This window comes from Rhinopithecus bieti, unplaced genomic scaffold, assembly GCF_001698545.2.
Source record: "Rhinopithecus bieti isolate Rb0 unplaced genomic scaffold, ASM169854v2 scaffold_16601, whole genome shotgun sequence".
NCBI classification, from domain to species: domain Eukaryota; kingdom Metazoa; phylum Chordata; class Mammalia; order Primates; family Cercopithecidae; genus Rhinopithecus; species Rhinopithecus bieti.
The window spans coordinates 1544683-1571495 of record NW_016808732.1 but is presented as its reverse complement, the minus strand read 5'-3'; the positions used below and the strand labels follow the sequence as shown (position 1 = coordinate 1571495).

Here is a 26813-nt window from a genome sequence, read left to right as displayed (position 1 = left end):
AGCTGCAGTGGCTGCTCCCTTTGTTGGGCACCACCACCCTCTTGTGTTAGGTCAGCCCGTTCCCCTCTGTGTGGTCTGAGGGGGCCCCTTTATCTTTTCCAGGACCTGCAAACATCCTCAGGACCCACTGCATATCCTAAAACTCCCAACGGGCCTGGGAGGACCTGGGTACAGCCTGCCTGCTGTCCTGTCTCCCATGGGAGGACCCGGGTACAGGCTGCTGCTGTCCTGTCTCCCACCATGGCTGAGACTGGCTGAAGGGCCACTTTAAGGAATGAAAGGCGTTCTGTGTGCACCAGCCAGGGACTGCCAGCGGGTGCTCATTGTGGCAGAAATACCCTTATGCCTGCCAGGTCAGAGGGAGGCTCTGGCTCGGTGTGCTGGTCTCTGAGCTTCTCCTTTGGCTGCATTTTGAGTCAGGAGCCTGGACTGGCCCTGGGTCCCTCCTCAGCGCTGGAGGGGGTGGGACGCATCACCACAGGGTGGGTGTCCTTCCGGTGAGGACTATGAGGAGTTGACAGTGGAGGCAAGGAGTGAGCTGGTAAGTAGCTTTCTGCTTCTTTTACCCTTGGGGCTTCTGTCTCCTGTCTTCTCCCACCCTATCCTGTTGCATCTGGTGGCTGGTCGACCCTCTCTGCTTGTTCTGACATGGGAATGTATCGGATGAGATCATAACCTGTGCTTTCCATTAAAGCAGTTCTTTTTCCCCTTCTTTTTCTTAAAAAAATTGAGGTGAAATTCAATCACTCTAAATTAACCGTCTTCAATTATACAATTCAGTGGCATTTACTACATTCACAATGTTGTGCAACTATCACCTTGATCTAGTTGCAAAACAATTTCCTCACTCCCAAACAAAACCCTGTGTCCATGAGCAGTCAATCCTCACTTCCCCTCTCCCAGCCCCGGCACTCATCCATCTGCCCTCTGTCTCCTTGGATTTGCCTGTGCGGGATATTTCAAGAGTAGATCGTATGTGGCTTTTTGTGGCTGACTTCTTTCACTTAGTCTGATATTTTCAAGGTTCACCCATGTTGTAGCGAGTGTCGGTGCTTCCTTCCTCTTTATGGCTGAGTAGTATTCCATGGTGTGAATATAACACAATTGTCCATTCATCTGTGGATGGACATTGGGGTTCTCACCTTTGTGGCTGGTGTTGGAAGCAGTGCTCAGGGTGCCAACCTTTTCTTCCCAGGGCTGTGGCTGCCCGGGTCCTGTTCTGCAGGCTTTTCCACCCTCTCCTCCCCTGCTCATTAATGCATCAGTTCAGTCCCTGGTGATGAGCACTGTGCTGGGGGCTCCCAGCCTTGACTTGTCCTTGAAACCTGCAGAATGGTTTGTTGGCTCCTCATTTTCCAAGCAAGAGCGTGGGAGCGCCCCAAGGCAGGAGGGACAATGTAGGGGCCATCCGAGTGCCCCAGAGAGGCAGCTGGCACAGTGCAGGGAGCCCTGGCTGCCTTTCTTTTGGTTGCTGGAACATGCTGGATTCTTGCTGCTCAGAGCGCTTGTGTGAGCTGCTTGCTGCCTGGAATGTTCATCCCTGCCCTGGCCCAGACTGGCTTCTTTTCATCCCTCATGTCTGTATTACGCAGGGTTCTCTAGAGGGACAGAACTAATCGGATATACGTGTATATGCAAGGGATTTTATTAAGGAGAATTGACTTACCAATCACAAGGTAAAGTCCCAAAATAGGTCGTCTGCAAGTTGAGAAGCAAGGAAACCAGTGGCAGATCAGTCTGGGTCTCAAAACCTCAAAAGTACAGAAGCCAGCAGCACAGCCTTCAGCCTGTGGCCAAAGGCCCGAGAGCCCTGGCAAACCACTGGTGTAGGTTCAAGAGTCCAGAAGCTGACCAACTTGGAGTCTGATGTCCGAGGGCAGGAAGCATCCAGCATGGGAGAAAGATGGGGCCGGAAGACTCAGCAAGTCTGCTCTTCCATCTCCTCCTGCCTGCTTTATTCTAGCCATGCTGGCAGTTGGTTAGATGGTGTCCACCCAGACTGAGGGTGGGTCTGCCTTTCCCAGCCCACTGACTCAAATGTTAATCTCTTTTGGGAACACCCTCCCAGACACACCCAGGAACAATACTTTGCATCTTTCACCAATCAAGTTGACACTCAATATTAACCACCACAATGTCTCAGCCTAAATTTCTCCTCCTTGGGGAGGTTTTTGACTGTCCCAGATAGTGGCTGTGCCCCTTGTCCCCATCAGTACCCTGTTTGCTTTTGAGAATCATCATGATCTGAAATGGTTTTATTGTCATTTCCCCTCCCCAGAAGCTAGAATCAAGCACTATGACGGCAGGAATCCTGCCTGTGGGGTTTCCCCTCCTCTGTCAGCCTTGGACATTGGCACAGAGCAGGTGTTCAATCAGTAATCACTGCTACTGACTTAATTTCTGAACTCCTGCTAGCTCTGTGATTGAGTGCTTGCTCCTTTATCTTTCTGAGCTTCACTTCCTTCTTTTGTGAAATAAAGAGAATGTCCCTATCTCTTGGGGTTGGTTTTGGATGTAGACCAAAACCAAAACAGGCTCAGTGGCGTCTGTGTGTAGTAGGTGTTTGTCAGCCGGCGCTGCTGCTGGTGTTACTTGTGGAAGTCATGGTCATTGTGATTGTCAATGAGTTTTCTAATGCCAGGTGACTCTTACGCTTGCTCTGAGGCCACCAGGCGACCTCCTGGAGCTGAGCTGTCCTATTCTAGTAGCCACTTGCCGGTAGGGGCTATTGAGCACTGCAGTGTGGTTCCTGTGGACTGAGATGGACTGTGAGTGAAAAATACACCCTGGCCAGACGCGGTGGCTCACGCCTGTAATCCCAGCACTTTGGGAGGCTGAGGAGGGTGGTCACCTGAGGTCAGGAGTTCAAGAGTAGCCTGGCCAACATGGCAAAACCCCATCTCTACCAAAAATACAAAAATTAGCTGAGCGTGGTGGCAGACGCCTGTAATCTCAGCTACTCGGGAGGCTGAGGCAGGAGAATAGCTCAAACCCGGGAGGCGGAGGTTGTAGTGAGCCAAGATCGCACCACTGCACTCCAGTCTGGGTGACAAGAGCGAAACTCCGTCTCAAAATAAATAACTAAATAATAACTAACTAACTAAATAAATAAATAAGTAAAATGCACTCCTGGGCTTGAAGATGTATGAAAACACGGAATATAAAATATCTTAGTAATAATTTTCACATGAATTTCACTTCAAAATGATGCTATTTTGTGTATATTGGGCTAAGTGAAATGTATTATTAATTTTATCTTCTTTTTACTTTTTAAAATGTGGCTACTAAAACTGTGAAATTACACATGGCATGCATGTTGTATTCCACTGGGCCTTGCTGCTGTAGCTGTAAGCTCCAGAGGGCAGGGTCCAGGCTCAGGCCTACGGGGCTCAACCTCCAGCTCTGCCTTCTATGAGGTCTGTGACCTCAGGCAAGTTAATGAAATGGTTTTTGTGCTTCAGTTTCCTCCTCTGTAAATAAGAAGCTCAGCTGGATGACAAACAATGACAATGCACCTTTGAGGGCCACCTTGTGCCCTGCTAGGATCTGGTGCCCCATTAGGACAGGGGGTGGCAGGGTCTCTCTGCCCACAGCAGCTTACGTTCTGGGGGAGGGGAGACCCATAGCCTCCACAGTTGAAATACAGAGGCTGACCCAGCCACTAAGGCCCGGGACGAGTTCTCTGAGGGCCTCAGGAGGGAGATGCAGGGGATAGTCACACGGGTGGTGGGAGCTCCGTCTCTGGCTGTGAGCCCTTGGGAAGGCCTGGTGAGGAGCGCAGGGGTAGAGCTGTCTGGAGTCTGGAGCCTGACGCACACTGGGCTGTCACTCACTGGCAGTCAAGCCCATGACTTTGGCGTGGCCCAAGAGGGTTGGGCCACTCTATTGCCTCTTGGCCACTCAGTGGCTCTTGCCTGTGTAAGCCTTTTGCAATACTCATTGCACGAGGATTTAAGAGTTTGCAACCTCATGTTCATCTTCTGCAGTCCCTGCATCCCCTAGTGTGGGTGAAGCTACTGTTTGTCCCCATCCTGGAACTGCCCCACACCAGCTCTGATGGCCAAGGGCGGCTGATTCTCAGGATGTGATTCTCTGCTGTCTTGTTTGATGAACCCCCTGTGCTCTGGACCCCATCTCCACTGCTTTCTGTCAGGCCTAGGAGGGGACTATGAGCTGAATTCCCAACTCAGCCAGGAGCCACGAGGGAGACATGTCACATCACCCTGGGAGCTCCGGTATTCTGGGGTATCACCCTATCCCTGTCACTGGGTGTGTGTGCTTGCTCCATGTGGAGAGATGCCTGGGGGCAACTTTGTCCTGAGATTTGTAGGCGTGAGCTAACACTGTCATCCTCACTTTCCTTGTGCACACCTGCCCTCAGGTGCCTGGCATTATGCTGCCTGCTGGGGTTGGGGGCGGGAGGCGGGGTGTGCCCACAAGTCAGCAGGAAGAGCCCCAGGTGATTATCGAGGATGGCAGTGGACCTTCCTCCCAGCCCTCTCCTTGGACCTCCACCACCTCATTGCTGGGGAACGAGTGACTTATCTGAGCTTGCACAGGTGGAAATGGCAGTGGCGGGTTCAACCTAGCTCTGGCTACTCCTAACGGTGGTGTTCACTTATGGAAAGAGTGTAGGATGAGCAAGTCTAGAGAGGAAAAGTGCAACATGGGAACTTTGTTAATACAATTGCATTTATTGGGGATTTTTGTTGAATAAGTAGATTTTAGCTGCTCTTGCAACAAAAAATGTGTAACTATGTTAGACAGAGATATGTTAATCTGCTTCACTATAGTAACCATCTTAGGATCTATATGCAGCCTGTAACATCATGTTGTAAATTTAGCCTGGCATTGCAGCCCCCCATGGTCTGCTCCCAGTTCAACTCCCGCCATTTCCCCCCTGAACCATAGCCCTCTCCTGAGCACTGCTCCTCGGGTGCCACTTCCTCCACCCTTCTTGGGCCCCAGGAGTGGGGAGAGACCCACTTACGTACTCTACAAATGAGGATTGAGTGAATGAAGTCATTGAGGCTGGATTCAGACAGGCCCAGGGGCAGGGGAATGGACTAATGGGGCTTCCTTCTCTCCTCTGATTTTGCCAGTGGGGCATGGCCCACCCTGCCTCCCTCTCCTGCCATGCCTGCAGCAGAGCCCGTGTCCAGCTACACAGTCCCCCGGCTGCTCTCGACTGAGCCAGGCCTTTGCACACGCTGTTCCCTTTGATGGATCTGCCTGTTCACCTCCCCCAGCCCCATCCACTTGTGCTTAAGATCCATCATGCGCCTTCCTCCAGAAAACTCCATCCCCAGACTGGGCCAGGTATAACCCCAGGGCCCTCACTGCCCCACGCCACCCTCCGCCCTGGCCACAGTGTGTTGCAGCTGCCAGTGACTTGTCTGACTCCTCCGCTAGACAGAGGGCTCTATGAGGGTAGGAATGCTTTCTGATTCACACTGGAACTCCCAGAGCCTGGCCAGGGCAAGGTGCACAGTAGGTGGTTAATAGATTTTTGGCTTTTAGTCTCAGATTCCCATAATGTCAGTGTTGGGAGGGACCTTAGCAGGGGCACAGTATGTTCTCTCTATTGCTTGCATCAAGTCCACTCTGCGCTTAAAAAAACATCACTCTGTTCTCTGCAGAAGCCACCTCTAGTGACAGTCAATTGTTTGAGCCTCAGATACTGTAATGCTTGGGATGGGAATACCCCACATTGTTTTATCAGTCCAGAGATGACATTTACAAAGGTTCTGTAAAACTCAAAGTTTCCCTTTCCCTCCTCAGACTGGGATTTCGCTGCCTTATGGTGCAGCCTGCTTTTAGTTTAAGGCAGCAGAAAAATGTTAGAAGGCTGTTCTTCAGAAACAAACCGCGTGCCTGTGTTCCCGGAAGGTCACATTTCTTATTCCATTAGCCTGGTTTTTCTCTTTCTCCCAAGCCATACCCTCCGAATGCACTTTGGAAGACAAACCTTCTTTCTGGATGTTGGCAGGGCTGCGTTGTTGGGCCAGGGCGCTGGGTGAGTGAGCTCATTATGCCCAGCGGTAATTGGATTTCTGCAGCAAGTCTTGGAGCCTTCCAGGCTCGGGGCTTGACGAGGTTCTTTTTGCAAACCAGATATCTTCTTTTGAAAAAGGGCCTGGATGCCCCCACATTGTGCCTAATCTATTTAAACCACTGGGCAGATGGGTGCTTTCCTGACATGATCTGTCTCTCCCAGGAAGTACCATAGGCACCCAGGATGAACCGAGTCTGTGAGAGCCTGTGCATTGTAGAGCCCTGGATTTGTCTATAGGGATGGCTAAAAACCAATGCAAGACACTTCCGACTGAAGACACAAACAAGTCTTATTGCTGGATAGGATATTAGAAATTGGAGTGCTCTAGCCAGAAGATGGGGGAGGGATGCTGGTGCCCTCAGGTGCCCCAAATTAATAAGTTGTTCATTTGGAATTTGACGATTCATTTGCTCCTGGATTGTAGCTTCCCTTCATCCTTGTTAGTGAGCAGAGGGCTTTGGGGCTATGCTAAGAGGTCAAGTGGCAAGGTGTGTTAAGTGGGGTGTGTTAAGTCACTCTTGGGTAGGGATGTGGGCTGAACAGTTTGGGGTGGTGTCTTAATCTGCTTATCGTGGCAAGTGTGGAAAGGACCTCTGCTTATCAGAGCCTCCTGAGCAGAGGTGAGCAGGTGTCTGTGAGAACAATGCCACGGCATTTGAAAACACTATCATTGTGGACTCTGTTATGAATCCTGACCATCCCTTCCCACCTTAGTCTGAAGCACTGAGCTGTCTCCACACTTCCAGTCACCACGTGTCATGAAGGGGATCTCGAAAATATAATGGCCCCATTCTGCCTCCTTGTAAGAAGGTCAAGCTGTAGACTTCCAATCTTCCAACCCAGGAAGCTGGTAGTAGACGTTTTTGTAGATGGTGTTCAGAGACTATTGGATAAATGATTGATTGGCTCCCATTTACTGGAACCAAAATGAAGAAAAATCATGAGAGATTTGAAAATTAGCCATTTAAGAAACTTAACAGTGTCAGAAAGGTAATTTTGCTATTTAAATTTAAAAGAAATACCTCTTTGAAGTCCTTGCAGAAAGGTAATTTTGCTATTTAAATTTAAAAGAAATACCTCTTTGAAGTCCTTGCTCCTGACTTACATGGCAAACATGGTGCCTGATTCATTTAGTGCCAAAGAAGGCAGTAATGGAAGAATAAAGGAGCAGAAGGACATGAGGCATATTGAAAACAAAATAAAATGGAAGACATAAGTCCAACTATATCAATACTATTAAAGATGAACAGGTTAAATAAGCCAATCAAAAGGTAGGTGTTGTCAGGGATAAAATATATGATCCAAGTATATGCTGTCTTAGCCCTTTCAGGCTGCTATAACAAAACATCTTAGACTGAATAGCTTATAAACAATAGAAGTTTATTTCTCACAGTTCTAGAGGCTGGGAAGTCCAAGATCAAGGCACTGGCAGATTCAACGTCTCATGAGGGTCTGCCTCCCCATAGATAGCAGTCTTCTTGCTGTGTTTTCACATGGTGGAAGGGGTGAGCTACCTCCCTAGGGTTTCTTTTACAAGGGCACTAATCTTACTTGTGAGGGCTCACCCTCATGACCTAATCACTTGCCAAATACCTCACCTCCTAATGCTATCATACTGGTGACTAGAAACATATGAATTCTGGGGGGACATAAACATTCAGATCATAGTACTATCTGTAGGAGACACACTTTAGATTCAAGGATACAAATATATTGAAAGTGAAACGATGAGAAAAAATATATCATGCAAATAGCAACCATAAGAAAACTAAGGGGCTATATTGATATTAGACAAAATGAGTTTAAAACAAAAAAAGTTACTAAAGAGCAACATTTTATAATGACAAGAAGTTCAATACATCAGGAATATATAACAATTATAAACATATTTGCACCTAACAAGAGAGCACCAAAATACATGAAGCAAAAACTGACAGAAATGGGCTGGGCATGGTGGCTCATGCCTGAAATCCTAGCATTTTGGGAGGCTTAGGCGGGCAGATTGCTTGAGCCCAGGAGTTTGAGACCAGCTTGGATAACATGGTGAGATGCTGTCTCTATAAAAAAAAAAATGCAAAATTAGCCAGGCATGGTGTTGTGTGCCTGTAGTCCCAGCTACTTAGGAGGCTGAGGTGAGAGGATCACCTGAGCCTGGGGAGGCTGAGGCTGCAGTGAGCTGTGATTGCACCACTGCACTCCAGCTTGGGTGACAGAGTGAGAGACTGTCTCAAACAAATAAGCAAACAAAAAACCTGACAGAAATGAAAGGAGAAATAGATAATTCAACAATAATAGCTGGATATGTCAACACCCACTTTCAATAACAGATAGAACAAGTCTACAGGAGATCAACAAGGGAGCAGGGAACTTGAACAACACTGTACACCAATTAGACCTAAAGGAAACCTATAGAACACTCGACCAATGACAGAATAAATATTCTTCAGTGCCCATGAATCATTTTCCAGGATAGACCATATGCTAGGCCCTAATACAACCTCGATAAAATTAAAAGGAGAGAAAACAAGCAAACAAAAAACCAAAGCAGGTTCTGTGACTACAGTGCAATGAAGTTAGAAGTCAGTGGCATCAAGCCGTGCCTGGCCTGTAGCTGATGTTCGATTATTGCCAGTCAGACACCAGAGGCCCCCACTTTTCCCTTCCTGTCTCATCCTCCATCACTCCTGCTTGCCCCTTCACTTCCCTTTGCAAACTGACTACTTTACTTCCCTGACTCTCCCCACCTCCTTTTCCAACTTCCATGCTTTTGCTCACCGTCCCTCTTTCCTGGAAGTTCCTTGGACTTCCCCACCCTGCTCTGCCTCCTCAGTCTGCATCCTGCCCATCCTCCTGACCTGCCCCTGGCCAGCTCCAGGGAAGCCTCGTCTGCTGTTCCTCCATTCCCCTCACTTTAGCTGGGAGCTTTCCCTGCTTGGGACTTGTGTAATTCTCACCACCCCTTGTTCATTTTCCTTCCTGTGGCCCCTAACCAGCCACTGTGTTGAGTGACTGGCCGTGTCCACTTTCCTCTCTGTTACTGAATGGAGTGCCCCTCTGCTCCCTCTTACTGTCCAGCACAATTGGGAAATGACCTCCACACTGAGGTAATTTTAAAAAAGGTCCAGTCTGAACTAGTCTCATATTTAATTGTACTCTATAAATATTTTCTCAATGTAGTTTTAATAGTTTAGATAGAAGACTTGGCTGTGGACTGTTAAAGGTATTGTCTAGAATACCTGCCTTAATGAGCCTTAATCAGGAGGGTTTGTAATGAACAGATCAGAGACACAGTTCTCAAAATGAGGTCCTGGGCCAGCAGCAGCCTCATCTGGGAGCAGCTCAGAACCACAGGTCCTCTGGCCCCATCTTGATCTCCTGGATCAGGGATTCTGCAACTAGGGTCTGGCTTTTAACAAGCCCTCAGAGCAATTCCAATACGCTCTCCAGTTTGAGAACCAGGGCAGACAGGGCTGGTTCCCACTTGTATTAGTTAGGGTTCTCTAGCAGGACAGAACTAATAGAATAGATGTATATATGAAAGGAAGCTTATTGGGAGAATTGACTCACACGATCACAAGGTGAAGTCGCACATTAGGTGGTCTGCAAGCTGAGGAGCAAGGAAGCCAGTCTGAGTCCCAAAACCTCAAAAGTGGGAAAGCCGACAGTGCAGCCTTCAGTCAGTGGCCCAAGGCCTGAGACTCCTGGCAAACCACTGATGGAAGTTCAAAAGTCCAAAAGCTGAAGAACTTGGAGTCTGATGTTTGAGGGCAGGAAGCATCCAGCACGGGAGAAAGATGGAGTCCGGAAGACTCAGCAAGTCTGCTTTTTCCAACTTCTGCCTGCTTTATTCTAGCTGTGCTGGCAGCTGATTAGATGGTGCCCACCCACACTGAGGGCAGGTCTGCCTGTCCCAGTCTATTGACTCAAATGTGAATCTCCTTTGGCAAGATCCTGGCAGACACACTCAGGAACAATGCTTTGTATCCTTCGGTCCAATCAAGTTGATACTCAGTATTAACCATCCCTCCCCTTATCCTGTAGTTATGTGTTCTATCTGTTTGGCTGTTTCTAAAATAATTGACAATTGGTTGCTTCCCTTCGATAGGCACAATCACCCCAGCTCTCTTGCTGAGTCTACAGGTGAGCGCAGGAGACCCTTGTTTCCTAGAGTGCAGACGGCAGCTCTTCCCGTCCATATAGCACACATCCCACACTGGCGCTCAGGTGTGCTTGGCTTCTAGTATTTTCTTGAGGAAGAGGGAAGGCACCCTGGCTCTTATAGCACAGTCACCTTGCCGCCTCTCCCTCCTTGTGATGCTGAGTGTGGGCTGTATTGTCATTTCTAGGAAAGGAGGGAAGGCGGCAGAGTCTGAAAACCAGAAGTGGGCTGGGAGTGGGGAGGTCTGAGTTCGAGTCCTGCCCACTTCCTGGCTGTGGTGCCTGGGAGTGGTCCTTCCTTCCCTAGGGCATTTATGGAGTGTCTGCTGTGTGCTGGGCACCTGGTTTCTGCCTATTGAGAAGGGATGGTACTCACAGGACAGTGTGATTCCCTCACCTCTCTTTGAGTTTGTTTTCCCATCTGCAAAATGAAGTCTTTTCAAAAATAAAATTTTTAAATAGCTCAACCATCCTGCTCCAATATACAAAACAGAGAAGTGATGGTTTATTCTCACATTTATCTTACGACTTTAAACTGACAACATTTACTAGTTATTAGGTCAGTTAATGAGGATAGTGAGGTTGCTCTGATGAATTCAACTGTCAGAACGAAAAGTGTAGGGTGACAGTTGCAGTCTGAACAGTTGTGGCATCTTGAGTATTAATGGACTTTGTTGTGGTTGTGAAAATATTCTGTCGTAATGACTTGCATACCGCATTTGTGATTCTGTTTTTGGGAGTGACTTGCCTTGCATTCTCAGAGTGCATTTCATTGGAGATGACAGGAGAGACTGTCCCCCAAGCCCTGCACAAAGCTGAGTGTTCACCTGGCAGCCCAGGTCCCTGCAGTGGGGTCTACCCGGGTTAATATTGGGTTTGCAGCCCATTTGAATTGGTATGATGTTTTCATAGTTTAAAATTATTACACCTAGAAAAAAGAAGTCAAGCATTTGTTGCTCCAGACCTTTGACTCCTGGCCCCCGCAAACATCTTCAAGGAGCACCAGGGCTCCATGGAAGGTGGTTTGAAAACCAAGTCCCAGCACCCTGAGTGCTGAAGTTTCTGTTCCATTTTACTTTCATTTTTAAAATTATTTACTTATTTATTTATTGAGACAGAGTCTTGCTCTGTCACCCAGGCTGGAGTGCAGTGGCACAATCTTGACTCACTGTAACCTCTGCCTCCCAGGTTCAAGCGATTCTCCTGCCTCAGCCTCCCGAGTAGCTGGGATTACAGGTGCCCACCATCAAGCCTGGCTAATTTTGTATTTTTAGTAGAGACAGGGTTTCACCATGTTGGCCAGGCTGGTCTCGAACTCCTGACCTCAGGTGATTTGCCTGCCTCGGCCTCCCAAAGTGCTGGGATTACATGTGTGAGCCACCGCACCTGGCCCTGTTCCATTTTAGACATCAGCCAGCACCCCTTCACAGGGCACCTGTGTCTGTGTGTCTAGATATCTGTGGTATTGTTATCTGCCTGTATCGTGTTTAGCTCTTTGTTCTGTCTCAACCTTCAAGAGTCCTCGTATTACTAAGATGGGACCTGGGAACCTGGAGCCTCCAGGACCATCACTGGCTGGGCTGAGCTGAGCTGAGCGGGAGGAAGGGCTGCCATGGGAGCTGGCACTGGCCTGACCTCCAAGTCTCTGTGAACAGACCTTGAGGGACCTGTGCCTTCCTAGGCATCTCCAGGTCATATCTGCTCCCTTCTTCCTTGGGATGGCTGTGGAGTTATAGGGAGTGTCTGGGAAAAGGAACAGTTGTATCTAGAAAGGGTGATATGTTTCTGGAATTCACACCGTGCTGTCACTCCACTGCTCCAGGGGCTCCCTGCTGGCCCAGGATAAAGCACAGACTCCTTGTTATCACACACATGGCCTCATCTCCTGATGCTCCTGCTGTTACCTATGTCTCAGACCATTTGGCTGCCATAGCAGAAATACCATAGACAGAGGGGCTGAAACAACAGAAACTTATTTCTCAGCGTTCTGGAGGCTGGAAGTCTGAGATCACGGTGCCAGACAATTTGGTTCATGGTGAGGCCCCTCTTCCTGGTTCGCAGGCGGCTGCCTTCTTGCTGTGCCCTCACATGGTGGAAAGAGACAGGAAGTAAGCTCTCTTGTATCCCCCTCCTTTTTTTTTTTTTGTTTTCTTTTTTGTTTATTTATTTATTTATTTATTTTTTTGTTTGTTTGTTTTTTGAGACAGGGTCTCACTCTGTTACCCAGGCTGGAGTGCAGTGGTGCAATCTCTGCTCATTGCAGCCTTGAGCTCCTGGGCTCAAGTGATCCTCCCTCCTCAGCCTCCCGAGTAGCTGGGACTACAAATGTGCACCACCACACCTGACTAATTTTTTTTATTTTTTGTAGAGATGAGGTCTCATTATGTTGCCCAAGCTGGTCTTGAACTGAGCTCAAGCAATCCACCTTCCTCGGCCTCCCAAAGTGCTGGGATTACAGGTGTGAGCCACCGAGCCTAGTCTCCTGTCCCTTCTTATAAGGTCACTAATCTCATCATGAGGGCTTCACCCTGATGACCTAATTACCCACCATAGTGTTTCAATGTATCAGTTTGAGGGGACATAAACATTTAATCCTTAAGACTATCCCTTACCTTATGGAATCGTCTGCTTTCCCTGAACTTTCCCAGACTCCTCCTCCTCCTGTCTGCACAGGCTCATCTCCTTGAGCATCACCCACCCTCCCAAGGCCAGGGCGGGTCCCTCCCTGTACATTTGTCTGTCATAGTCATGGTCACAGTGTGTGACTGATGCCTTTCACAGTCTTCTTCCCCACTGGCTGGAGCTCTGTGAGGGAAGGGACTGCGTGAGAGTCATATTTGGGGCTGAGCACAGGGTCTGGCATGGAACAGGCACTAGGATGCTGTTGAATGAATGAATGAATGAATGAATGAATGGAGCTTGCATTGCTGCTGCTCTCCCTCTCTGATGCTGATCGACTTTTCTTTGACCCCTGCTCCTCTATCTGCATGTCCTGATTTCACCCCTGCCAGAGCTCACTTTGGATGTCCCTTCCTTCACCACGCTGGCACCCATAGCTCATGGTCTCCCAGTTATCACCTGGGCTTGTTACAGTGTCTCCTTTGCTTGGCTAGGAGCTCCTCAAGTGGTGGGGGGAGCTCTTGGGACATTGAGGGACTCTGCAAATGTCTGCACCTGAGAAGGACTTCCTTCCATACTGAGCTGGTGGTAACCGATAGTGACCTGGTAGTGAGCTCATCTTGGTTTATGTACTCCAGGCCTGTAATTACTGTTCCTCTTCAAGCCCCTGGTCTCTTCCTGTCTCAGCACGACCCTCCCCTCCACCCTTTCTGGAACTGCTTTCTTGAGAGGAAGCCTGAGAAATGTGAACTGCATCCACCAGCACATCTCACAAAGCCTTGTGCACACAAGAGGTGCTTGGTAGGTGTCTGTGGAGGAGTGCCCTGTTCAGCATGTAGACATATCAAGCCCACACGGGGTGGCGGGTGTAGAAAGGATGTAGAAACCACAAAAAGAAGTTGCCCTTTGCTTGGAAGTCACTGACTACCCCTTCTTATTCTTGGTGGTGTGGTTACTTGCTAGTCTCTTGACTCATTTCAGCAGAGGAGAGACAGAAACGACCTGATGGCTGGGGCCTTTTCTGGGACTTCTTAAGGGGCCTTTGCATGTTAATAAAGGGAAGATTCCAAAATGATGCAATGAGTTGGCCAAGAGCCAGCAGGTAGCAGTTGAAAAGAAAAAGTTTTTATACTCAGCTTGGGACTCGAGCAGCTAGACTTCTCCCTGCACAATGTGCCATGGCCCTCTGAGAACAAAGCATGTTGACAGAAAATTAAATATCACTGAATTAGCTGCAACATCCACTTGCTACAACCTCTACACCCACTTGCTAATTGGGTCATGTTGGTCAAAGAACTTCACACCTTCCTGCTGGTCCATTAAAATGAGGGTACTAAGAATACCCATGTCGCAGGGCTGCAGAATACTAGGTAATTTGGAGAGTTTGGAACAGTTCCTGCTACGCAGTGACTGTATTACTTGGTGACTGTTATTACTTGGTACATGTTTGTTGAATCGTAGTAAATTATCTGATGGGAGAGGGGTGGCTGTGTTGTTATGGTGCTTAATTCTTCTTGTAGCACAGGTATCAGTCCCCATTGCCTATCCTCGCCTCCAAGTTTCTCTCCTGTTCAGCACCTGATAAAATTTTATAGTGAAAATCTCAATAAGAAAGAAGACTCCACATGCACAGAATATTCTAAAGCAAGCTTCATTATGTTCTCTTGAATGTTGATAAACAGCTCTCATTTCTACTTGATGAGAATTTTATGTGGGTTCTGAATATGTTATGAGTAGCAATTTTATCAGAAATTATTTGTGTTTGTGGGTGTGTTTGGTGGGGAATTGAAGTAGGTGGTTTTCTGATGATATTGGAAGCATTTCATGAACTGGGATATTTTGAAACTGCTGTTTTATGAAAGTGTTGGGGCTAATTCAGTGGCACTTAATTTTCTGTCAATATGCTTTGTTCTCAGAGGGCCATGGCTTGTGCAGGAAGGAGCCTGCTGTTTATCTCTGAAAATGTTCTTGCATGGCTTCTGAGAGGATGTCAGGCATGCTGCTCGTCCTCGGGATAGAAAACAAAACAGACACAGTTCTTTGGGCAGCTGGGAACTGATCTTAGATTCAGAAAGACCTGGGTTCAAGTCCTGACTCTGTCATTTACAAGCTATGGATTTTAAGAAAGAGACTTCACCTCTTTGAGCCTCAGGTTCCTTATCTGTCAAATGGGGATACTACTGCTACCTGTTTTCCAAGGAGACTTTGAGGATGGATTGAGATGAGGTGTGCCCAGCACACTACCTGGCAGAGAATAGGCTCTTTTGAGTGGCAGCTGTTGGTTTAACTGTTGCTTTTGGTCTGGGGGCAGGAGTGATACCCCAAGAGACCCATGCAGCCTGACTCCGGGCCACTCCTGGGCCACTACTGGGCCACTTCCCTTCCCTTGTTCTCTGCCTGGTGCAATGAGCAGGGTCACCTTTTGCAGAGGAGGTGGTTTTGTGTCAGGGCAACGGGCTTGGTTTCCTGTGGGTTTGTGGCTTTGCAGTGTTGTCCCTTGCCGGTGCCTGTGGGGGTATCAGGAAGGTAGAGGAGGGAGGAGGTGGTGCATGCGGCAGGGTCCCCCTGTCTGGGGCTCAGCCTTCCTGTCCTGTTCCATCCAGTCAGCCTCTTGGCTGTTGTATTTACTGAGTACTCACCTGAGTGGGTGCTTTAGTTTCCTCTCTAAGCCTCTCAACCACCATGCAAGAAGGTAGGAGGAAATAACCCTCCAAGACCCCACGAGGTGAAGCAGTCATTCAGGGGTTAGAGTTAGTGAGTCTGGGGCTTTCAGATGAGAATCTCACCCTCTCTCCAGCCACATAGGGCTACCTAGGAGGGTTTCAGTGAAGGTGGCATGGGAGATGTAGGTGTGCCTGTGGGTCCTTCTAAGACCATTTCATGAAAAGAGCAACAAAGGTTTGAAAAGCACATTCTAGTCTTTTCCCAACCGCTCTCTGAACATATACCCCAGTTTTATTTTTTCCTGGGAATAGGCTATACCAGCTTTGTAACCTGATCTTTTTGGATGTGGCCATCTATTCTGAAGACATTCCAAAGAAACAATTCATAAATGAATGACCAAGTGTGCCCTCCGAGCCAGGCACTGTGCTGGGGCAGGGAGACAGCTGGTGAACAATCCCGTGTGAAGAGGGAGGGACCTTAATCAAGTATGAGGTGCTCTGAGGTTGGGAGATAGGGGAGGTTTGTGTGGGGATGAGGTCAGTGGAAGCGTCTCTGGGGACATGACCTACAGAATATGGTAGGGTATGTTAGTCTGTCCTCACATTGCTAATAAAGACATACTCGAGATGGGAATTTATAAAGAAAAGAGGCTTAACTGACTCACAGTTTTGCATGGCTGGGGAAGCCTCAAGAAACTTACAATCATGGCATTAGGGGAAGCAGACACGTCCTTCACCTGGCCGCATCAAGGAGAAGCAGTTTCGAAATATCCCAGTTCATGAAATGCTTCCAATAGCATCAGAAAACCACCTACTTCAATTCCCCACCACACACACCCACAAACACAAATAATTTCTGACAAAATTGCTACTTGTAACATATTCAGAACCCACGTAAAATTCTCATCAAATAGAACTTACTCACTATCGTGAGAATAGTATGGGGTAAACTGCCCTCATGATTCAGTGACCTCCCGAGGGGTCTCTCCCACCACACATGGGGATTATGGGAACTACAATTCAAGAGGAGATTTGGGTGGGGACACAGCCAAACCATATCATAGGGTAACAAAGGAAAAGCTGCTTACCTGAAAGGTAGCCATGTCTCTCAATTCAAAAATGAGATATAAAACATTAAAGGATCTTTTTTTTTTATACCCATGGGGGACATGGCTAATTATATCAAAGCCTTGGGCGTCTGTTTCCCTTCTCTCCTATTCCTCCACTCCAGGGAGGAGGGGCGGGGACAGGAAGCAGGAAGTAGGCGTGGCCAAGGGGCGGGGTTAGGGGCTGGACAGGAAGTAGAAAGGGAGGAGTCATGTTTGAGTTTAAAAAGCCTGCAGCGGCGCGTGAAGCCAGATGCACTTGGAAGTGGAAGCGTCAGATTGAGTGGTTAGGGTTCATCTCACCTCTTCTGTGCAAAATTAACTCTGAGTTGAGGCATCTTGGCTGGGGCTGGGGAAGAGAGGAGTTGTGGGCAGAGGAACGGCCTGCAGCGTGTGCAGACGCTCAGAGGTAGTGCAGAAGCAGTGGCCACTCAGGTCACTGTGAAGATGGTGGCTCTGATGTGGGTAGTGGCATTAGGGGTGGAGTGGAGGGGGTTGCATTGATGTTTGGGGGATGCAGCCATTATTAGTATGGCTATTATCTGCCTAAGTCTATGGGAGGGGCTGTTCTGCTCCAGACCATGCAGTATATGCTTTAATTCGTTTAATCCACACAACAGCCTTAGGACAGAGAAGTGAGGTGGTGATGCAGGTCACACAGCAGAAGGGCTAGATCTAGGATTTGACTCTAGGTCCAACTGACAGGGAAGCCCAGGCTCTTTCTCTTACACCCTTCCTAGGAGGCCCAAATGTTCAGAGGCAGAAGCCGTGGCAAATATGGAGGGCTTGCTGGAGTAGGTGATGATGTGGCTTATAAACCTTTACTAGGCTGAGTATGAGGCGCAAAGTAATTAGAGCACAGGACTGGGAGTAAAGGGGCTGGGTTCAAATCCTGTCTTTCTATGTATATTTGGATTAGCCACGCCCTCCCTGGACTCCACATCCCATCTGTGCAATGGGGAGGTCAGATCAGATGGCCTTTCTTAAAGTCCTCTCCAACTTTGGAGCTCACTTCTTGTCTACATCAATATTTGCTAAGTGTTTTTTCCCTTTGGGAAGATTGACATTTGTCTACCAACACCCTCCTACCCGAAGCTCTGTTTTGGTTTCAGGATGCCAGTGGGTATCTAGGCATGGTCACATGGTCACTGCTCATGACAACAAGGTTTGTACCTTTCCCACCATTAGAAACATTTTTTTTTGAGACAGGGTCTTACTCTGTCACCCAGGCTGGAGTGCAGTGGCACAAATCATGGCTCACCGCAGCGTCAACCTCCCGGATGCAAGTGATCCTCCTACCTCAGCCTCCCCAGTAGCTGAGACTACAGGCAAATGCCACCATGCCTGGCTAATTTTTGTATTTTTTGTAGAGGCAAGGTTTCACCATGTTTCCCAGGCTGGTTTCTAACTTCTGGGCTCAAGTGATCCATCTGCCTCAGCCCCCCAAAAGTGCTAGCATTACAGGTGTGAGCCATGGTGCCCAGCTTTTCCCACCACTTTGATATAGGCTCCAATTTCTTGCTGGCCACACAGGCTGGCAAATCCTGGGTCCTTTTGCATGTTCATTGGAACCTTGGGTGAGTCATTTCACCACTGCAAGCCTCAGTTTCCCCATTTGTAAAGATGGAGTTATCTTCCAGCCCTTAATTCCCTGACCCCATTGCCCCATTCTGAGTGTGTCTGGGTGATACAGTAGTGTGCCGAGTCTTGTTTCTGCACAACAACAGCCCTGTGGTAGGAGAACTGAGGAGCTTGGTAAATAAATTAAAATGTACAATACAGCTGAACTTTGGAAATCCTTCCTTGGCCCCATTCAGCTAGGCTGGAGGTCCTGTCTGCTTTTGCCTCCTAAAATGTTTGTATTCATGTTTCACCTCAGGCCTCTTCATACCCCACCAGACCAGGACACAGCCTCAGCACTGTCTCTGCCTTCAGGAGCCCCCTCCGTGGAACCTGTTGCCAGGCAGTCCTCCGTGTTGACTCTGGAGCACCTGGTCTGAAATGCATGAAGGGGTGATCTGTCCTTTTCCACCCACCTGGCTCCATTGCTCCCCACTGTGCTCAAAGTCAAATTCAAGCCTGTTAGAGATTTGTAGTCTCTTCTTCTCACTAGATCTCTGACTACTCCAGGGCAGCATTACTACCTTGTTCATCTCTGTATCGTTAATGTCTGGGAATTATCTGGTACTTAATAGGTTCTCCATAAACAATAATGATGCTGACTACCATTGTATTTATAATGAGCAAGGGACCTCATCTGCTGTAAGGATTCTCCATTTACAGCCTTGTGGACAGATAGTTATCTCTGCTATATGAAACCTCAGGAAACAGGTTCAGAGAGGACAAGGGCCTTGATGGGTCAAGAAGATTGTTGAGTCAATTTACATTTAACTTTTTAATCTCTCTAAAGAGAGTTCCAAGGCATCTGCTACTTTAATTGGAAAAAACAGTCTGAGTTTTGAATCCTGTCTTTTCCAGGTGCCGAGAGAGCCACGGATTGGCAGGCACGCCCCAGGCACGAGCAGGGTGCTGGTGTTCTAAGGCAGCATCCATCTGCCTGGGCAGAGCTGGGTAGGTGGGAAATCCTGCCTGGTGCCAGCCATGCTGGAGTGAGTCCTCGGCTGAAAGCAGGCCACCATTTTTATCCACTGTGCAGAGTGGATCAGTGATGAGTAATGAGTGAGATGCTTGGGGACTCCTTATCCCTCAGTGTCTGCTGACTTCTCGTCAGTGTTGCTACTGGGAACTTTGAAAATTGCCTGCAAATTCATGAAAGTGTTGCAGAAAGGAAAAATGGCATTCACCTGTACGCCCAGCACTGAACTGCTGTGTTGGTATTCTTTCAGGCTTTGTGCAGAGGCAGCCTGAATGTCGAGACCGTTGGTAGAGATGCAACAGTTTACTTTTTATTGCGGAATGAAGGGAGCCCATTTGGAGCTCACTTACTTGTGTCCCAGTTCTATCACATACGAGCTGTGTGACTTTGGGGAGGTTCCTCAACCTTTCTGAACCTTCAGGGCCTCAGCGGCCTGGAGAGTGTCACTTGCCTGCGTGTCTGTGCTGTGTTGCTGCCGCCTGATGTTGGTCAGTTTGACAGGTGAGGGGAGTTTGGGGGGACTTGTGGGAAGGGGAGGCGGGGGCTTAGATGAGGAAGGGCCTTGTCCGGGCTAAGGAGTTTGGTTTTTACGTGCAGGGCAGTAGGAGAACCAAGGAGAGTCTGCGGATATGTTTTACTGTTTTTTGTTTCTCAGAAGAGCAGTGGCCATCACCAGGATCAAGCGACACTGGGTCAGAACTCCACATGGCTGAGGGTGGCCACAATCCAGGGGCAGATGGGGCCGAATGGGTGGGCAGAGGGTGAGGAAGGGGCCAGGGTGCAAAACAGTTGGGAAGACAGAAGGAACTAGTCCTTGATATGATGGGGGGCCACCTGGGAGCTGGGTGTCGTGGTCCAGTTCGGGATGCTGAGGTATGGGCCGGGAGGGGAGGGGCTTTACACTCCCAGGAGCCCTTTCAGGAGAGCCTGGTGCCAATGGAGCACGTTTTAGCTGCTCCGGGTGGTTTCGGGAAAGTCTTCAGGCTCTAGAGATGGGGAAACTGAGGCCTGCAGCAGTGTTGCGGCTTCTCCACAGGACCCAGCAGGTTGAGAGCTACGAGCCCAGGCCTGTTTTTCTGCACCCGGTTTGCTCTGTTGCATGTAGCCAGCTCTCAAGGACAAGAGGGAACCATTGGGCCTGAGGGCATGTGACTTCTGATTTCTTAAACACGGAGCCGAAGGCCAGGTCTATCGTCGGCCAGGGATTCACGGTCCTCTCTCGCTGTGCCTGGACCCTCCCAGCAGCCCTCCCTCGTCATATGTCACACCTGACTCTTGCCCTGGTGATGGCGGTTATTCCTGATTGTCTTTAAGTTTTACTTTTCCACTTATTTTGGGAGTTGGTGGTTCACAATACCTCTGACAGAGACCTGGCTGCATCCTGTTTACAGCTGCTTTTTCATATTAATAAGTGTTCTGAGGCCTGGGGCAAGGCCTCACATCATCATTTTGTTATATAAGGTATTATTGCAACAATTGGTAATGTTTGAATACGAAATGTTATCCGTGATAAAATTTCTTATTTTGATAATTTTGTTGTGATTTTATGTATGTATGCATGCATGTATGCATGTATATGTGTGTATGTATGTATGTATATATGTATGCATGCATGTATATATGTATATGTATGTATGTATTGTGTATGTATATATGTATGTATGTATATATGTATGTATTTTGAGATGGAGTCTTGCTCTGTGTTGCCATCTCGGCTCACTGCAACCTCCACCTTCCAGGTTCAAGCGATTCTCCTGTCTCAGTCTCCCAAGTAGCTGGGATCACAATGCCTGGCTATTTTTTTTTTCGTATTTTTAGTAGAGACGGAGTTTCCCCGTGTTCACCAGGCTGACCTCGAACTCCTGGCCTCAAGTGATCCACCCGCCTCGGCCTCCCAAAGTGCTGGGATTACAGGCGTGAGCCACCATGCCCAGCTGGTGTTATGATTTTATAAACGCCCTTTTCTTCGAAGATAAAAATCACAACATTTAGGGTGAGGTGTCATGGTGTCTGCAGCTTACTGTCAAATGGCCCATAAGGATAGAAATACATACATCTGTCTTTATAGATAGATAAATGGCATAAGGAAAAATTAAACAGTTGGTGAATCAAGATGAAGGTGTAAAGGGATTCATTGTTTGCTGTCTTTGGAACTTTTCTGTAGGTTTTGGAATTTTGCAACAAGACATTTTTTTAAAGGTGTTCCTAGTGGCCAGACTGTATCCACCTGTCAGTCCTGTGGTCTTGGTCACCTGAGGCAGAGAGGAATGCTTGCTCCATAGTTCATATTTGGCATCCTCTTGGGGAGCAGTTTTGACATAAAGCCAGAGGCTTTTGACGAAATTCGTTCCTCCCCGCATAGAGAAATCATTATATTTTTAGAATCTGCTTTCAGACCAATTTTCCTTCAAATTTTCATTTCTTTCCTTCCTCCACATTTTTATTCAAGTTTGATTGCCTCGTAAGATCACTGAAGTAGTGTTTGTAGTTTTAACTATTCAATTAGAGAAGAGATTAAGGACATTAACAGACCTTCTTTCTCTCCATCCCTCCAGATTCTGCCCCGTGTATGGTAACCAGTGGGAGGTGAAATCTCCTGAACTTTTTCCTGTGCTTGCAGGAACCCACGCAGATATGCGTGAACATCTTGTAGGACTCGGTTTCTTCTTTTCCTTGTTTATCCTTTGTTAATCAGGTTAGCCTCCTGCTAACCTTGAAGTTTCAGCTGGGACATCACCTCCTCCAGGAAGCCCCCAGGCTCTCAGCTCCAACCTCACCCCAGTGCAATCATCTGATTCCAGCCTCCTCGTTTGTCTGATCTTGGGTAATGTGAGAGCAGCGGCTGTTCCTGTTTCGCCCTCTGCACTTGAGCTGGGAGCCAAGAGATGCACAGTCAGTGTCTGTGGCGGGATCACGGGGGCGGGGTGGGGCATCTTGGGCAGGGACGCCACACGAGCTGAGCTTGCAGGTCAGATAAGTGTTTTCGATCAAACATCTCTTCCAGCTTCTGGGAACAGAGTCCTAGGGCCCTGAGCACCGGGGACAGAAGGTCCCTTTGGGGACCTTGGTCACTGCCACTAGGGGCTCCCATCCCCTGGCTGATTCTGTCCCTGCACCATGTCCTGTGTGGGCGGGGCAGAAGAGATGGCCGTGAGCTACCTAAAGATGGGGCCAGGGCCGCATCCTCTCTCCTCCCCAGGGTTCAGAACAGGCTGGGGTTCTTGGGGGTGACCGGAAGAAACCCAGGCCAGAGCTGGAGCAGCATGGGATTTAGACACGGGCTGGCCTGGGTCTCTGTCTTTCCAGGATCCCCAGTCCTTCCTCATTACAGGCACTGTTTTCTGCAGCTGGGATTTATTAATGTTATCAGCAGATCGTCTGGTGGGTGCCAGGGGACCAGGTCACTGCCAGCTGCAGGAAGTTGGAAGTTGAACACGATGTAAAGCTGAGGGCTGGCTTCTCGGCCGGTGTGCCCGGGCAGCATGGAGGAAAGCATTCTTTGCCCTGAGCAGCTTTCCTGCCAAGTCAGACCAGAGAAATCTGTGCTGGCCTGATCACAGGATCCTAGACATTAGAAGCATTGGACCAGTGTTTCAGAAGGATTTACCTTAAGAGAAGAGAGTGGGACTGAGAATTCCTGCATGGCCTGGTGTGGGATGTGTCCAGGAAACAACAATCGGGTATCACATGGGGGGCTTGTGGGAAGATGGAAGGAATTCTACTTTCTGTTAGTTGTTGCTTATTAATAAAAAATATCGGTAATACTTGGCTGTTAAATGTCTGCATGGCTTTGCAAGAATATACATATCACCAGGTTTGAAACAGGCATTGTCCCCCCTTCATGGAGGCATAAACTGGGTGGTGAAGTGATTTTTGTGCAGTCAGGGATTGTTGACACATTCAGCCAACAAACGAGCCTCGATTCCTTGCCAGGCAGGGAGTTGGCATTTGAGATGAGAGAAGCACAGTCCTACCTGCACGGCACTCCTGGGTTCAGTAGTTTTTGAGGGTGAACCGCCAACCTTCAAGACATGTAAAGACTCTGTCTTCTCACACCTATCACTGTTGTGCATTCATGCTCTTGGTATTCCCTCCTAGACACAATCCTGGGGGGATCGAGCTGGTTTACATCACAGTGGGCTCTGGATCCCTCCCTCTCTGTTTCTCATCTTCCTTTCCACTACGCTGATGTTCTTTGATGGCTGGACACGTATTGGCAATGCCTGCTGGTGGGGATGGTGATGGTAAGAGTGGTGGTAGTGCTGCTGATGGTGGTGATTGGTGATAATCGTGGTGGTGGTGATGGTGGTAAGGAGGGTGGTAGTGGAGGTGAGAAGGGTGGTGGGGCTGGTGGAGATTGATGATGGTTGATGTTAATGTGGTGGTGATTACATTGATGGAAGGATCAGTGGTAGTTGTGATGGTGATGGTAGGTGGTAATGATGGTGAGATGGTGATGCTGGTGGTGATGGTGATGGTGGTGGGGTGATGGTGGTGAGAGTGATGTTTAGTGCTGTTGATGGTGGTTGGTTGTTGATAATGGTGTGTGGTGGTGAGTGATGGTGGTAAGGAGGGTGGTCAGTGGAGGTGAGAAGGCATGGTGCGGGTGGGTGGTGATGGTAGAAGATGATGTGTTTGGATTGTTAATGGTGGTGTGAGACATTGATGACGTCAGTGGTAGGTGTTGATGGTGATGGTCGGGTCAATGGCGATGGTGATGATGGTGATGGTGGTGGTGATGGAGATGGTGGTGGTGGTGGTGCTGGTGATGATGGTGGTAGGTAGTGAGCAAGGGTAGATGGGGATTGGTCCGGTGCATGGTGTCAGCCATGGTGATGGTGGTGGTGGTGATGGTGGTGATTATGGTGAATTATGGTGATGGGGGATGCTTTGGTGGTGGTGATGGTAAGAACGGTGGTTGGTACGTGATGGTGATGGTGGTGGTGGAGGTGATGGTAGTGATTGATGATGGGTTGCCCCCTCTTCATTGGTGATGGGGATGGTGGTGCGTGGTGGGGTGGTTTGGGATGGTCGGTGATAGTGATGGACAGTGTGGTGGTAGTAGTGAGGGTGGGGATGGTGATGTGGTGGTGGTTAGTGGTGGTAGAGGGTATGATGGGGGACTGGGATGGTGGTGATGATGGTGATAAGGAGGTGTATAGTGGAGGTGAGAAAGGTGGTGGGTTGGTGGTGGTAATGGTAGAGGTGATGAATGATGGTGTTCGATGTTAATGGTGGTGATGACACTGGTGAGGACAATGGTGGGTGTGATGTGGTGGTAATGGTGGTGGTTGTGATGGTGATGGAGGTGGATGGTCGGTGATAATGGTGATGGTCGGTGATGGTGAGAGGGTGCGGGGGTGGTTGTGAGGATGGTAATGGTCGGTGGTGGTGATGGAGGTTAGTGGCGATGATGGGTGACTGGAGATGAGATGATGTTGAGTTAATGGTGGTAGGTGATGACACTCCAGGTGAGGACAATGGTGGGTGTGATGGGTGATGGATGGGTGTGGTGGGTGGTCGGTGATTATGGTGGAGATGTGGTCGGTGGTTGGTGATGGTGGTAAGGATGCTGAGGGTGGTTGTGAGGGTGGTGAGGGTGATAATGGGTGGGTTGCTGATTGATGGTGATTGTCGGTGGTGTGGTTGTTCGGTGATGATGGTGATGGTGTTTATGGTCGCATACGTCGTCGGTGGTGGTGTGATACGAGGTAGTGGTGGTGATGATGATGGTGATGGTGGTGGTCGAGAAGGGTAGGGGGACTGGGTGGTGATTGCATGGAGAGCATTATGATGGTGTTGAGAGTGATGGTGGTAGTGATGGTGATGGAGGTGGTGGGAGTGGTAAGGATGGTGGGGGTGGTGATGGTAATGGAAGTGGTGGTGATGATGGTGACTGATGATGGTTGTGGTGATGGGGATGTGCTGGTGGTGGTGGGAGTGGTGATGGTGGCGGTGGTGATGGGAATGTGGTGGTGGTGAGGGTGGTGGTGATCGTAGTGGTGGTGGTGATGATGGTGAGGGTGGTGGTGATAGTGGTGGTAGTGGTAGTATTGGTGGTGGTAGAAAAACTTAAAAATTACAGAGTGCATTGTAGGCACTCTTGTGAGCACTTTGCCTGTATTAATCTGATATCTACTCATAACAACATCGGGTTGTTGTACCTATGAGGTAGGTACCACCACTAGCCCCATGTTCCAGGTGGGGCATCTGAGGCACAAGACCACATAGTTCATACATACTAGAGTTGAGATTCAAACCCTGGCAGACTGGCTTCAGGGCCTGCACTAAGCTGGGGTTACCCGAGGTGTGATTCTTGGGCCAGCAGTTTCGTCATCTGAAAATAATTCACACACACACACACACACACACACACACACACACTTCCTAGGGCTCGTGTACAAATATCCACAAACTGGGTGGCATAAAACAAATGTATTCTCATAGTTCTAGAGGCCAGAAGTCTGAGATGAAGGTGTGGGCAGGGCCGTGCTCTCCCTGAAGGCTCTAGGGGAGGATCTTTCTTCACCTCTCCCAACCCCTAGTGGTGGCGGCAGTCCTTGGAGCTTCTTGGTTTGAGGCTGCGTCACTCCAGGCTCTGCCTCCATTGTCATGTGGCCTCCTCCCCTTGTGTCTGTTTGAGTGTCTTTTATAAGGATCCCAGTCATACTGGATAAAGGGCCCACCCTAGTCCATCATGGCCTCATCCTAACTAATGACACCTGTAGCAACCCTACTTACAAATATGGGCACAAGCTGAGGTTGTGGGGAGGACATGAATTTTGGGGGAAGCACTGTTCAACCCAATACATAAACATTTTTAAAATAATAGCGTTACTGAGCTATAATTCATGTACTATAAAATCTGGCCTTTTAAAGTGTACAATTAAGCTATTCTTAATATAGTCACAGTGTTATGCAACCATCATCACTATCTAATTCCAGAGCGTTAAAATCTCCCCAGAAAGAAATCCAATGCCTATGAACAGTCCCCACCACCAACTCTTCCTTCCACATGACCCTTGGCAACCACTACATCTACTTGTCCCTATGATTTTTTTTTTTTTTTTTTTTTTTTTGAAACAGGCTCTCACTCTGTCACCCAGGCTGGAGTGCAGTGGTGCGATTATGACTCACTGCAACCTCAGCCTCCCAGGCTCAAGTGATTCTCCCACATCAGCCTCCCAAGCAGCTGGGACCACAAGGGCATGCCACCAGGCCTGGCTAATTTTTGTGTTTTTTGTACAGACAGGGTTTTGCCATCCTGTCCAGGCTGGTCTTGGACTCCTGGACTCAAACGATCTGCCCACCTCGCCCTCCCAAAGTGCTGGGATTACAGGTGTGAGCCACTGCACCTGGCCATCCCTATGGATTTCCCTATTCTAGACATTTAATCTAAATGGAATATTCAATCTGTGGTATTTTGTGCCTGGCTTTCTTCATTTAGTGTAATGTTTTCCAGGTTCATTCATGTCGTAGCAGGTGTTGGGACTTAATTCCTTCTGATGGCCAAATACTATTCCGCTCTATGGAATATCATAGACTGCATTTTGTTTATCCATCTGTAGCTGATGGACACTTGGGTTGTGTTCACGTGTTGGATGTTAGGAATTGTG

General features: G+C 48.5%; 1 protein-coding gene across 2 annotated transcripts in view; it reads left to right on the top strand.

Moving 5' to 3' along the window:
- Window positions 1-406: 406 nt before the first annotated feature.
- Window positions 407-26813, top strand: part of JAKMIP1 (janus kinase and microtubule interacting protein 1) — a 175362-nt gene continuing 148955 nt past the window's right edge. Inside the window, exon 1 of one of the 2 annotated variants that reach the window (XM_017887097.1) lies at window positions 407-541. The gene's annotated coding sequence lies outside the window, so the exon portion shown is untranslated. The remainder of the gene's footprint in view (window positions 542-26813) is intronic. The other variant, XM_017887098.1, reaches the window with a different exon arrangement.